Here is a 13834-nt window from a genome sequence, read left to right on the forward strand (position 1 = left end):
GGTATGCGCAGCAAGAAGGAATAGATTTTGAAGAAACTTTTGCTCCTGTTGCAAGACTTGAGGCCATCCGAATGTTCCTTGCTCTCTCAAGCTTTCAAAACTTCAAAGTATTTCAAATGGACGTGAAATCAGCCTTTCTGAATGGAGACTTGGAAGAAGAAGTATACATTGAGCAGCCAAATGGTTTCATTCTTGGAAATGATCCAAATCTTGTATGCAGATTGAAAAAGGCTCTCTATGGTCTCAAACAACCTCCAAGGGCTTGGTACTATCGTTTGGACAAATATCTTCATCAACAAGGTTTTTCAAAAGGATCAGCAGATAGCAATCTTTATATAAAAGTTGAAAACGAAAAATTGCTAATACTTGTTGTGTATGTAGATGACATTATTTTTGGCAGCAATGAAGAAGCTATGAGTCAAAGCTTTGCCTTGGTTATGCAGAAAGAATTCGAAATGTCCTTGCTGGGAGAACTGACATATTTTCTTGGTTTGCAAATCCAACAAAAAGAAGGAGGGATCTTTTTGTCTCAAACCAAGTATCTCAAGCAGATTTTGAAGAAATATGGCATGGAAGATGCAAAACCAGTATGTACACCCATGGTCACAGGATGTAGCCTCAGTGCAAATGATGAATCAGCAGCAGTGCATCAACCAACCTACAGATCTATGATTGGAAGTCTACTTTATTTGACAGGTACCCGACCAGACATCATGCATGCAGTGGGAATAGTTGGAAGATTTCAAGCAAATCCAAAGGAAACTCATCTTCAGGCAGTGAAGAGAATCTTTAAATATCTTCAAGGGACTCAAAATTATGGCTTATGGTATCCTAGAGATACAGATCTCACACTTCATGCTTATACAAATGCAGATTGGGCAGGAAGCGTGGATGACAGGAAGAGCACAAGTGGTGGTGCGTTCTTTATGGGTTCCAGATTAGTATCTTGGTTCAGCAAGAAACAGAGTTTGATTGCCTTATCTACAGCTGAAGCAGAATATGTTGCTGCTGCATCTTGCTGCACTCAACTCCTTTGGATGATGCAGACCTTGCAGGATTTTCAAATCACTTGTACACCACCTATCTCCATCTTATGTGATAACACAAGTGCAATCAACATTTCAAAGAACCCAATCATGCATTCAAAGACCAAGCACATACCAATCAAGTATCATTTTCTCCGGGAACAAGTACTTGAACAAAAGGTCAAGTTGGAGTATGTTCCTTCTAAGGAACAAGTTGCTGATATACTCACCAAACCATTGCCCAGGGAGACGTTTGAATACCTCAGGCAAAAGCTGGGGGTTGTTGATGCATCATCATGTTGTTGAATCTCTTTTGATTGATGGTTGTACGCAAGGTTCATCTGGGGTATATGCGTATATTTGCTGGGTTGCGGATTGGTCGAAGATCGAATGGCACAGGTTCAGGGGGAGAATATAATGCATTGTTGGCATTATGGAGGAAGTACATCATGGATGCTGGTCTGAATATTGCTGCAATATGTCTCTATTTCTTTCATGGTCATTTATGGTGTTTGGTGGATTATGGTTCTTCTTTGCAGATCTGGTTTATAGTCAGGGGGAGCATGTTCTTAGGGGGAGCATAACCCTTTGCCCTTGATGTCAAAGGGGGAGAATGACGTTGAAGATTTTGAGGTTGCCATCAAGTCCAAAGGGGGAGATCGTTGGCATTATGATTCTGGTATGGCTCTATGATTCATGGGTTGTACTTGATGGCAACTCATACAGGTGGCAAAACTCTGATCAGGCTCTCAAAATGATAAAAATTAAGAGGTGCGCATGTGCGCAGTGAAAAGCGTGCGTACACGCAGGTACGTCGTGAAGGGGCTGCGGCCATTCACACAGGTCACCCGTTCAGAAGGTGTGTACCCCCAGTTCACTTACTTCAAGGCAGAGAAGCACGCTCACGTGGGGTTTCCTATGTTTGGCCCGTGGTATTTAGCCCGCCTTTCTTGATTCTATGGTTTTGGCCCGTGGTATAGGATCTAATTTAGCCCCGGTTTGGATCCCTTGTATTGGTTATTGATGGTTTTTCCCCATGGTGTGAATAAGGGCTTGACTATAAATAGGGAAGGAGATCACTTGGCTAAGGTATCTTTTGCAAATTGAATATCTTAAGATCTGAAATATTGGGGTATCGGTTTAAAAGCTTGATCTATATAAAAGTGAAGTTGAAACTGAATCTATGAAGTGTGATCTCTCAGACGCATGATCAGATCTGGGCATCTGACTATCTGTGGCACACTGGTGGACTGCCAATTTGGCCCTAGTCAGAGGTACTCAGGTAATTAATGGTGCAACTGCGTGGGTACGTAGAGCAGAAGAAGGCGCAGTGCGTGGGTACGTAGAGCAGAAGAAGGCGCAGTGCGTGGGTATGCACAGCAGACGAAGGCGCAATGCGTGGGTATGCAGCGCGACAATGGTTCAGGTGCGGAGGCACAGTGAAAGTACGCGGTGCGATAGAAGCAGTAACTGCGTAGGCACAGTGAAAGTACGCGGCGCGACAGAAACAGTGGGTGCGTGGGCACAACAAAGGTACGCGGCGCATTTAAAGGAACACTGCGTGGATATGCCGAGCAGTTCAGGGATCTCTGCGGGTATACGCAAAGGTGCAGAAGGTGAAGTGCGTAGCAACGCATGCCTCAGAAAGAAAAACTGCGTATCTGTATTAAGACATTTATTTGACTGACTTTTCTCTATAAATAAGGTGTTCTGGGTTTAGTTTACTGTCTCTATTGATCTGGTTACTGCAGTTGACTGGGTGATTTACTTGTACTTGATGATCTCTTGATGTTTATGGATCCAGTTTGAAATTTTATGAAACGTGGTCCTTGAAAGAAAAGAAGTAGGGGGTTGTAGCTCCCTTCCAGGAGAGACTGGAAAACGAGAGAGAGAGTTGTAGCTCTCTGCAGGTTGCAGCCTGCGTACTGGTAAAGGACTGCACTAGTACAAAACCATTGTAAAAAGAGTTTCTAATTTGAAAGAAGATAGAGACATATTGCAGCAGGTGGTTTTCACCCACATTGGGTTTCCACCTTATATCTGGTGTTCTTTGGTGTGACTATTTGTTTTTCTTGTTCATGCTCATTATTTTATGGTACTGACATGCAAAAATAATTCAAAGTATAAATAAGGAAGATTTATTAAAAGAACTTGATAATACTGATTCACCCCCCTCTCAGTATTATTTCCAACAGAATTCACATCCATGATGTAATATTATTATCACCAGCATCATCAAAGAACCAGTACCTCATAATCATGATACTCATTCAACTAGTCACCATGATCTGATGGGTGCCTCACTTCATGGTACTACGACTAGTCTAGGGTCGTGTTGAGGGCCCTGAAATTGGGTCAACAACAAGGGGGATACCCACCCAGTCGGGAACCTGGTTGGCGGCTCTGTGCCCGTTTGGTGTAGCGGGTCCGACTGGGGATAACGGGACCAGCTTCCCGTTCTAAGGGGGTGTGTGTGTGTAGAGTTTGGTGATGTGTGTGTGTGTAGAATATGATAATGAAAATATGGAATTATTTCTAAGCTAATCTAGTTCTAAACTCTGAGACTGAATTTTATACTGCTTTAATCTATCAAGAACAACACATCTAATCTACGCTAACCCGGGATAGAACTTTTTCCATTATGCGATCTAGAAAGATTTCAGATAATAACTGGTAATGAAGATTATTCAGCTATTATGAGAATATAAATCAATTAAGATGAACCATCCTGCATAAAAAGTTAAGCAAAACGGTTGTGAACAACATATCGCATAATCAGTTATTCATGTATTAAGCATAAATCAATGACTCCACCGTACAAAAGTGCCAAATGGTAGTCCACTCATTCATACGTTAACATATAAACAACATCAGCTGTATATTACTCTAAGAATGCAAGCAGAAACTCGTCAAGAGATAAAAGTACCATTTATGACTGACTTTATACTCACAGACCTGAAGCAATAATGATCTATTTCTACTTACTTCTAATGCCTACTAAGAGTACAGAAGTGCAACATCAGTAGCAGGTATTAAAATGCAAACATAAATAAATCTTGATCCGTCCATTCATCAAAAACCCCCTCTGAGGGTGCAAAAGTGCATGTTCTGAGGACAAGTTTTTTGACAAATTTCCGGACCCTTCTCCAATGCAACGAGAAGGGTTAAATACTACTAACCGACTAATTTTAATTACACAAATTTAGGGAACGGCTTCAAATGACCGCCCTTTTACTAAAACAAATTTATTTCTAAAAACTGAATCTAATTTCTAACCATTTATGTATCTGCTCCTTAGTGCTGTAAGCGATGTGCTGTTCGCCGTGAAAGAGTCGGCTGCTTGTCCTTTCCTTTTGTTCAAGCTTGAAAATTAGAAATAACAAGAGCTGGCACCTCTTTCTGACAAACTAGAAGATATTTTTGAAAGTGTTCTTCTGGAGGAGTGTCTTCACGGCGTGTATACTTAGCACAACTCATATTTCTTTCAAACTGATTGTGCTGTTGCTATTTCGGTTTCCGGCCGTGCAAATGACTCAATGAGCTGGGGATTTTGTTTCCTGAATGATTATCTCAATTGAAACTTGTTTCCATTCTTTGTTCCAGGCTTTTCTGAGACGTCTTTCCCCTTAAGCGTTTTTCTTTTTGCTTTACCCAATTTGGGACTCAGGATCTTTCATAAACGCTTTGCTTTTGTGCGCCTTTGACTCTGAGTCCTAGATAGCCTATTTCCATTAGCATTTGTTGAGTGATACTCTGGGATCCGCGGTCCTGCTGTATGCGGTATCCATCTGCAAAGTCATCTCCTCTCTTGTTCTTCTAGTCCTGGCGCTTTTCCTTGGATGTTTCCTGCATATAGATTTATATCAGTTGCTGACTTATAGTTCACGTAAATGAAAAGAGACAGAAGAAAAGATTGACATGAAAGCAATTAAGTTCTAATGAATGCATAATCATGTCACCCATTATGACTTGACTCTTCGAAAAATGCAACATAATCATCTTTGGATACACAGGCGTACAATCATTAATTTCCCGTAAGGTGCGCGCCTAATTTTAGGCTCACAGATCATGCCGAGGAATGCCTGCGACGAATGGCTTCCGTGATTTGCATCGCAGCATCGAAGATTGCGATGTAAATAAGTGGTATCGCAACAATTGATGGTCTCATTTGTCGCACATCATAGATCGCAGGTCGCAGCTTTGCATGGTCGCAGATCACATATCGCAATATCGCAAGGTCGCAAGGTTTTTTGCTTTGTCACTTTGTGCTGCTTATGCGACATTGCCACGTGCGACGTAACATATCGGCCGTCGGCGTTTCTTCAGGTTTTCCCCTTTTGAGTTCTTTTAATGCACGCGATGCGATGATTTCTCGCGTCCCTCCTCCTCAGTGTGTTTATGCGCTTTGGGGAAAGCGCTCCTTTTTCCTTTGCGACGCGATATAGCTCTTAGGGAGTTAATACAAAAGATTTTTCAAACAAAAATATTTTTTGGATTTTTTGGTTAAGGGTCCCCCTTTGTTTGATGTTATTACTAATATCAAACAAAGAGGGGGGTTGTTGGTGACCACAACAATGGCGATTCACTGTGAAGAACCAGTTATCTCTGCATTTCTATTGACCGTTCACTTCCGAAACAGCAAAAAATTTTATATGTCTAAATTTTGTTATGGACAAATAGAGTAGATTGCCCCTCACTTTGTCGACGATATTTTGTCTCAACCCTTTTTATATCCCAATTTCTTGCTTCCTCGGGTTTTTTCTTGCATTCGCATCAGACATTACTTGGTCTTGATAAAAGATAAAATAAGGTCTTCTCTGCGTACTGGCTTAAAAGTATGATCATTTGTCGTAGGTAGAGCCTCTGCTGCCCGCAAGCGTCCATAGCCTCGACAGGGTTACCATGTTATCCAGCAATGATCCTTTTTCCTGCTTGAGGTTACTCGCAACATTCCAGAGAAAAATCCTTTTTGACACACTTTTTCTTTTTTAATTCTCTAAAGAACAATGTCTTGGTTTGGTGGCCAAATTATGACACAGTCATTCACCTGATTTACACTTTTGCTGAACAAGACGGCTCGTGATGAGACCTCTTGTCTTTTGATTGCAACAATCTTAAGTCGTTGCCCTGTTTTGATAGACAATATTGGCAAAGTCAGCAAGTTATAATATCTGTGATCATGATAAGTCGGCTCGTGATGAGACCTCTTATTCTTTGAGATATAGTGATTTGTTTGGATTGTTTCTCTGGATGCTGTAATTTCCTTTTAGCAGGGAGGAAGTCATTGTTTTTCCTTAAGAAAGCTCTGGACGACAATAATAGAGTTTTTGAAAACAACAGCTTTGCAGAGAATGCTTATTTTATTATTGATGATACCTTTCATTGTGCTGATACAAAACAATTCTTTTACCAGAGGTTTCTTTTGTCAAAGTTTTTTAGAGGTCGAAACGAGTATCGTAATCAAAGTGGAGTTAACTCTATTTGTCAATAATAAAATTCAGATTTTCAAAAATTTTGCTATTTGTACAAGCGAAATCAAAATTTGATAGAGAATTGGCGTGCTCTTTCATGAATCCTTTTTAAATGATCATTTACAACGACTTTTATTCATAAAAAGAGAAAAACAAAATAAAATAAAAACTAAAAACTAAATCTATCCTACAAAAATAGAAGATTTCTCTTCTATGGAAAGTATAATTTAAGAATCAGTCCATTGACAAGTAAAGAATCTCTCCTTCCTGCCAGATCCTGCAACACGAATGTAGACGGGCCTATGACTTCTACAATCTGAAAAGGGCCAAGCCACAGCTTCTAAAATTTCGTATGTTTGCCCTTCTCTTCATGAGCCTTATCCCATTTCAAAACTAAATCACCCATCTGAAAGTTTTTTCTGGTTATGATGCTTGGGTCAAAAGAAGATTTTATTAGAACTTGGTGATGAGCATGGGTTTTCCTAGCTTGTTCTTTTTGTTCTTCTAGTTTGATTATTTCCATTTGTCTTAATTGTAAAGAGGAAGTAGGTACTTCATCGATATATTGCACTAAAGACAAAGAGGGAATGACTAGGTGAGTCGGAAGAACCACTTCTCTCCCATAAAATAGATTAAAGGGAGAAGTGCCGATTGAAGCTTTCTTTGTGATTCTATCAACCCATAAAGCATTTACCAGCGCTTTGTGCCAATTCCTTTGGTTTTGGTCGACTGTTCTTTTGATAATTCTGATTAGGTTCTTGTTTGTTGATTCAGCCAATCCATTACCTTGCGGATAGTAGTTGGCAGAATATTTCAGTTTGAAACCTCTTTTAAGCGCAAACTCAGTCATAGTATTTCCAGAAAAATATGAAGCGTTATCAAACATTAATGCTGTTGGCAATCCAAACCTAGTGATGATAAATTGATCTATGAATTCAATAATATTTTCAGAATGCACTGTCTTGAGAGGAACTGCTTCTACCCATTTGGTAAAATAATCAGTTGCCGTAAGGATATACTTATGCTGCTTAGAAGAGTGAGGAACGATCTCACCTATTATGTCCAAGCCCCATTGGCTGAATGGTTGGTCGATGATGACTGGTTGTAGCGGCATGGACGGTTTCCTTTGTTTTCCTGCAGCAGTCTGGCAGACTTGGCATTTCCTTACGTGATTGTATGAGTCTTTGAATAGCGTGGGCCAATAATATCCTGCACGCAAGATTTTATGTGCAGTCGCATCTCCGGCATAGTGTCCGCCCGCTGGTCCATCGTGGAGTTCCTGCAAAACCTTTTTGGCTTCAGTTTTCTCAAGACACCTAAGAAGCACAAAATCGTAATTCCTTTTAAACAAGACATCATTTACGAGCTGGTATTGTTTAGCTTTTAATCTCAGAGCTCTTTTCTTGGTATGATCCAGATGTGATGGAGCATACCCGTTCTTAAGAAAATAAATGGTGTCATCATATGATGATTCTGCATCGTTTAGGCTTACCTCGTACGCTTGTACCTCTTCAGATGAGTTCTCCGAGATTTGCGATGCTTCGGCTAACATCTTGCAGAAATCTTGACCTCTTACGATGTTTGCTGGTTTGATCTCAAGGTCATATTCTTGTAAAGCAGTAATCCAATTAGCTCTCTTTTCGCCCACGTCTTTCTGCACTAAAAGGATTCTTACCGCCGGAAACGGTACTACGAATTTAGTGTGGGCTTTAAGCAAGAAAGGTCTGAAATATTTGATCGCTTTGAAAACAGCATATGCTTGTTTCTCTACGTCTGAGTAATTAATTTCAGCACCTTGTAAGTTTGAGCTAAAGAATGCGATTGGAACCTCTGCTTTCTCTTGATTTGCTTGGGTCAAAATCGCGGCATAGGATTTCTCTGAGGCAAAAGTGTATAAGGTAAAAGATTCTGAAAAATTTGGGGTGGCCAAAGATGGAGCATTGATGATAGCTTGTTTGATTAAGTTGAACGCTTCGTGCTCATCTAGACCCCATTTGAAATTTGAATTCTTTTTTATCATATTTTGTAAGGGAGAAATAATACGTGAAAAATCCGGGACAAATCTTTTGACAAAATTGATCTGTCCAAGGAAGGATTGCATGGCTTTCTTGTTATGAGGTATGGATATTTCGGAAATTTCTTTGATTCTGTCGGGTTCTATGTGAATACCAGATTTCGACAATATGAATCCGAGCAATTTCCCTTCGCTTAATGCAAAGAAAGATTTCTTTGAGTTGAGCGAAATCCCATACCTCAAGCATCTTTGAAAGATTTGCTTCAAATCTTTGAGATGGTTGTTTCATTTTTTGGAGTACACTGTTATATCATCCAAGTAAATCACCACTGATTTATTGACTAACCCTTTAAACGCGATGTCCATGGCTCTCTGAAAGGTAGCTCCGGCATTGATCAGACCAAATGGCATCTTCCAATATGCATAAGTGCCCCATTTGGTTCGGAACGTAGTCTTTAACTGATCATCGGGATGCACCAATACTTGATTGTATCCTGAAAATCCATCCAGGAATGACATTAATTCTGAGCCTGCTACTGCCTGTAATATTTGCTCCATAGGTGGGAGGGGAAAGTTATCTTTCTAACAGGCTTTGTTGAGATTTCAGAAATCGATACAGATTCTGATGTCTCCGTTTTTCTTCCTAACGGGCACCATATTGGATACCCATTTAGAATGCCTGACGGGGAAGATTATTCTGGCTCTCAACAACTTATTAAGCTCAATTTTTATCTGATTTTCTAGATTAGGGTGTATTTTTCTGAGCTTCTGCTGGACAAGTTTTTCATTGTAAATCATAGGGATAACATGTTGAATGATAGAAGTGTTGTATGTTTTTAGCTCATTGTAATTCCAGGCAAAAACGTTTTTGTATTGTCTCAGAAAACGGATATATGCTGATTTCTCTTCAGGGGCTAGGCCGTGACCTAGGTTAACGTTTTGTGGCTTCTAATCGGTCCCTAGGTTTACTAATTCATAGTTCAGGGTAGAACTGCAAAGTTTAGCATTGGCGGACCTTTTAAACCGACTTTTCAAATCATATAAATCTTCTAACTTGACCACCGATTTCGGTATAGCATTGTCAGAGGCATTTTGTTGTATTTGATGATCATGATGGTCTTCGTCGATTATCTGATTTGAGTAGGATCCTTCAGAAGTAAGGAAATTTACGATGTCAGGATCGTCGTTGAACACTCTCCAATTGATGATATTGTCAGGGATGGATGGTCTAAAGATTAATTCTATTGAAAACCTGTCAGGACTAAAATCTTCAGAAGGGATAAGTCTAGAGGCTACGTTAGCTAACAGGTCTACGCTCGCGTTTTGAATTCTTGAAATTGACGAGGTGTTGAATGCTACGAAATGTGTAGTGAGATCTTGAACTAATGATTGATAATGCTTTAAATGACTTGACAAGCAATGTATGGTGTTACGTACCTGTTTTACGACGATCTCCGAATCTCCAAAGACTTGAAGATACTTAACGTTTAATCCGATTGCTTTGTATAGGCCTTGAACCAAGGCTTCGTACTCCGCTGTGTTGTTCGTGCAATCGAACTCAAGTCTGCATGTGAGCATAATCTTATTCCCGTCTGGGTTAATCAGAACGCATCCTGCTCCTGCTCCCTCATTTGATTTAGATCCGTCAAAATATAATTTCCAAAATAAAGATGTATTTACAGAATTATCTAAAAAACTAAAACATTTTGAGTCATCAGTTTGGGAGAAATTTTCAACTTGGGATAAAACTGAATTCTCTAAGTATGGCGAAATATGAGCATTGAAATTACCTAGAAAAGAATCTATTGCGTAATTGCCTACAATGCTGCTATTGTACGTTATGGCCTCATTTTCTCCTTCCAGTTCTGTCACTATGTATTTTTGGTGCAACTCTCGTTCAACCTTTATCTGATTTGGTTTACCATTGTATGGTAACCACATGTGCGACCAATCGGTTGAAAAATATCCGTGGAGCTTTTCCGACCAATCCCTGCTAAGAATCAAACCATAGAACTCAGGGATATCAGCTACTAGAATGTCGATAACCTGACATACTTTTAGGTTAGACGACAATCTTATGGTCACCTGATTGAGTTCACCAATCACTTCGACTTGGGATCGATCAAGTTGAACTATACATACTGCGGATTTTTGAGGTTGCACATTCAATTTGGCACATATTGACCTGGGTAAAATATTCGTTGAAGCACCAGAATCGACCAAGCAATTGTGCACGTTTTTGTTGAAGATTTCATATGTGAGAAGAAAAGGAGGAGTATGAGATCTTGATCTTCCTCCAATCAAGGCGATGTCATTTGGATCAATTTTATTGATCGTGTTGGTTGGAGACCTTCCCAGATTATGAGAAGCTACAGCTGTAGGTAAAGACGTAGTAGGCACAACATGTAATTCTTTCATCATTATTTTCTGCTGGTGTTTCAATTTACTCAATTCATACAGAGTGATATTAGCCCTAGTCTTCTTCATGTCATCAATGATGTTATACTCCATTTCATCCGACACTATTAGTGTTCTTGATGGAGGCGTTTGATCAGATTGGACTGGGCTAATCTGGGTCGCTTTAGCAGTTGTCTTTTTTGTTGCGACCTTTTCTTTTGTTGCAAGGCTTGCGCCCTTTTGTTTTGGGGTAGTTATGGGAGGATCAAGTTGATTTCTGCTTCTCGTGCTAACAGGAAATGCTTCCTGATCCTCTTCCTATGGGAGGATGAAGTCCCACATTCCTTGTAGTTCTACGACCTCTTCCTCGTCGATTTGCCCTTCAGTGGTATTCTCTTCTTCTTCGTCTTCTTCAGATTCAACGTTTGAGACAACACTAGGTGGTCTTACCTCCATGGGAGGATTTCTTTTAAAAGTCCTAAAGGGCTTTTTCGAAGAAGTCTCTGCTACTTGTTTCTTGATATCAATCATCTCGTTTGACATGGCTTTCAACACTTTTTGTAATCCTTCCAAATCGAAAGGATCTTTCGTTTGCTTCTTCTTGGTGTCTTCTTTTAAAGAGATCTTCTTAGATTTGCGTTCTTCTATAGCGGATCTCTTTTCTAGGGCTACCACGCGTTTTTCCACTGCTAATGCTTCTGTCAAGTTGTCGACTAAGGTGGTATTGTTTGCCCTATCTACGAAGATAGCCAATTTTGGAGGTAAAGCTGTGATGTACCATTCACATCTTACTTCCTCGCTGGGTTGTGAGGCAGCGGGGATTTTGTTGAGGATATTATTGAACCGTAAGTTAAAGTCTTTAATGGGTTCTCTAGCCTCAGCCTTAAGATTAGATAGGTCATTGATCAATGTCACCGTGGATCTGTCATCACCAAACTTGGTGAGGAACTAACTTTGAAAAATGTCCCAGCTTGTGATGGATCCGGAAGGTAATGAAAAGTACCATGACCCGACTGTTCCCTGCATTGTATACGGGAAAAGTCGGACAACAGCGTCTTCGTTAGTGACTCCGTTGAGATTAACAAAAAGCATGAAATTATTGATATGTTCCTCGGCTAGCATTCCTGCTTCCGGATTGAATTTAGGCAGCCATTTCTCAGGATGGGCCGATATAGGGCTCAGGGGTGGAGGCATTAAAACCGCCCCAGGATTTTTCCATGGAGACTGGGCCATCGTTGAGCTGCTAGTTAATGGAAGTGCAGAAGACGATCCCTGATGCTGAGAAGATGAAGATATTAAGATCTTTGATGTTTGAAGAGGAAGGTTTGTAGAAGATGGGTGAATGAGTTGGAATGAAAGACTGGGTGGTTGAATTCGCGGTGAGGGAGTTGATATGGACGAAGTGGATGAAGGAGTCTGACTGTCAAAATCTGGTGGTGTTTTCCTTGCTCTTTTCCTGGTAGGGAGAGGGAGTTCACTTGGTTGTATGCCAAATTTTTCACTCTTTGATCTGGTAAGGGGATGAGTAGGGTTGTACTGCGAAGTCACGTTGCTTTTAGATTTATCAGACTTCTGGTTAAAAATAGAGAATCCCTGGAGTTTATGAATCAAAGTTCGAATTTTAGGGGGATCAATGATAGATTGGTCTGATATATTTGAATATGTAGTAGTGGTAGGTACTCGAGCGACTTCAAATTCTGGGTTTAACCGTGTTGGAGAAGTCGAGGGAGTTGATGAGGGTGTATTACTCTCAGAATGGTATTTTGATGTTTCTTTATGTGCCATTCATAGTTCGGGCCCTCCTTCTAGCGCCAAATATGTTGAGGGCCCTGAAATCGGGTCAACAACAAGGGGGATACCCACCCGGTCGGGAACCTGGTTGGCGGCTCCGTGCCCGTTTGGTGTAGCGGGTCCGACTGGGGATAACAGGACCAGCTTCCTGTTCTAAGGGGGTGTGTGTGTAGAGTTTGGTGATGTGTGTGTGTGTAGAATATGATAATGAAAATATGGAATTATTTCTAAGCTAATCTAGTTCTAAACTCTGAGACTGAATTTTATACTGCTTTAATCTATCAAGAACAACACATCTAATCTACGCTAACCCGGGATAAAACTTTTTCCATTATGCGATCTAGAAAGATTTCACACAATAACTGGTAATGAAGATTATTCAGCTATTATGAGAATATAAATCAATTAAGATGAACCATCCTGCATAAAAAGTTAAGCAAAACGGTTGTGAACAGCATATCGCATAATCAGTTATTCATGTATTAAGCATAAATCAATGACTCCACCATACAAAAGTGCCAAATGGTAGTCCACTCATTCATACGTTAACATATAAACAACATCAGCTGTATATTACTCTAAGAATGCAAGCAGAAACTCGTCAAGAGATAAAAGTACCATTTATGACTGATTTTATACTCACAGACCTGAAGCAATAATGATCTATTTCTACTTACTTCTAATGCCTACTAAGAGTACAGAAGTGCAACATCAGTAGCAGGTATTAAAATGCAAACATAAATAAATCTTGATCCGTCCATTCATCAAAAACCCCCTCCGAGGGTGCAAAAGTGCATGTTCTGAGGACAAGTTTTTTGACAAATTTCCGGACCCTTCTCCAATGCAACGAGAAGGGTTAAATACTACTAACCGGCTAATTTTAATTACACAAATTTAGGGAACGGCTTCAAATGACCGCCCTTTTACTAAAACAAATTTATTTCTAAAAACTGAATCTAATTTCTAACCATTTTTGTATCTGCTCCTTAGTGTTGTAAGCGATGCGCTGTTCGCTGTGAAAGAGTCGGCTGCTTGTCCTTTCCTTTTGTTCAAGCTTGAAAATTAGAAATAACAAGAGTTGGCACCTCTTTCTGACAAACTAGAAGATATTTTTGAAACTGTTCTTCTGGAGGAGT

This window comes from Pinus tabuliformis, chromosome 6 (genome assembly GCF_031772625.1).
Source record: "Pinus tabuliformis cultivar Carrire ecotype Pingquan chromosome 6, CPIR1, whole genome shotgun sequence".
Lineage (NCBI taxonomy): Eukaryota > Viridiplantae > Streptophyta > Pinopsida > Pinales > Pinaceae > Pinus > Pinus tabuliformis.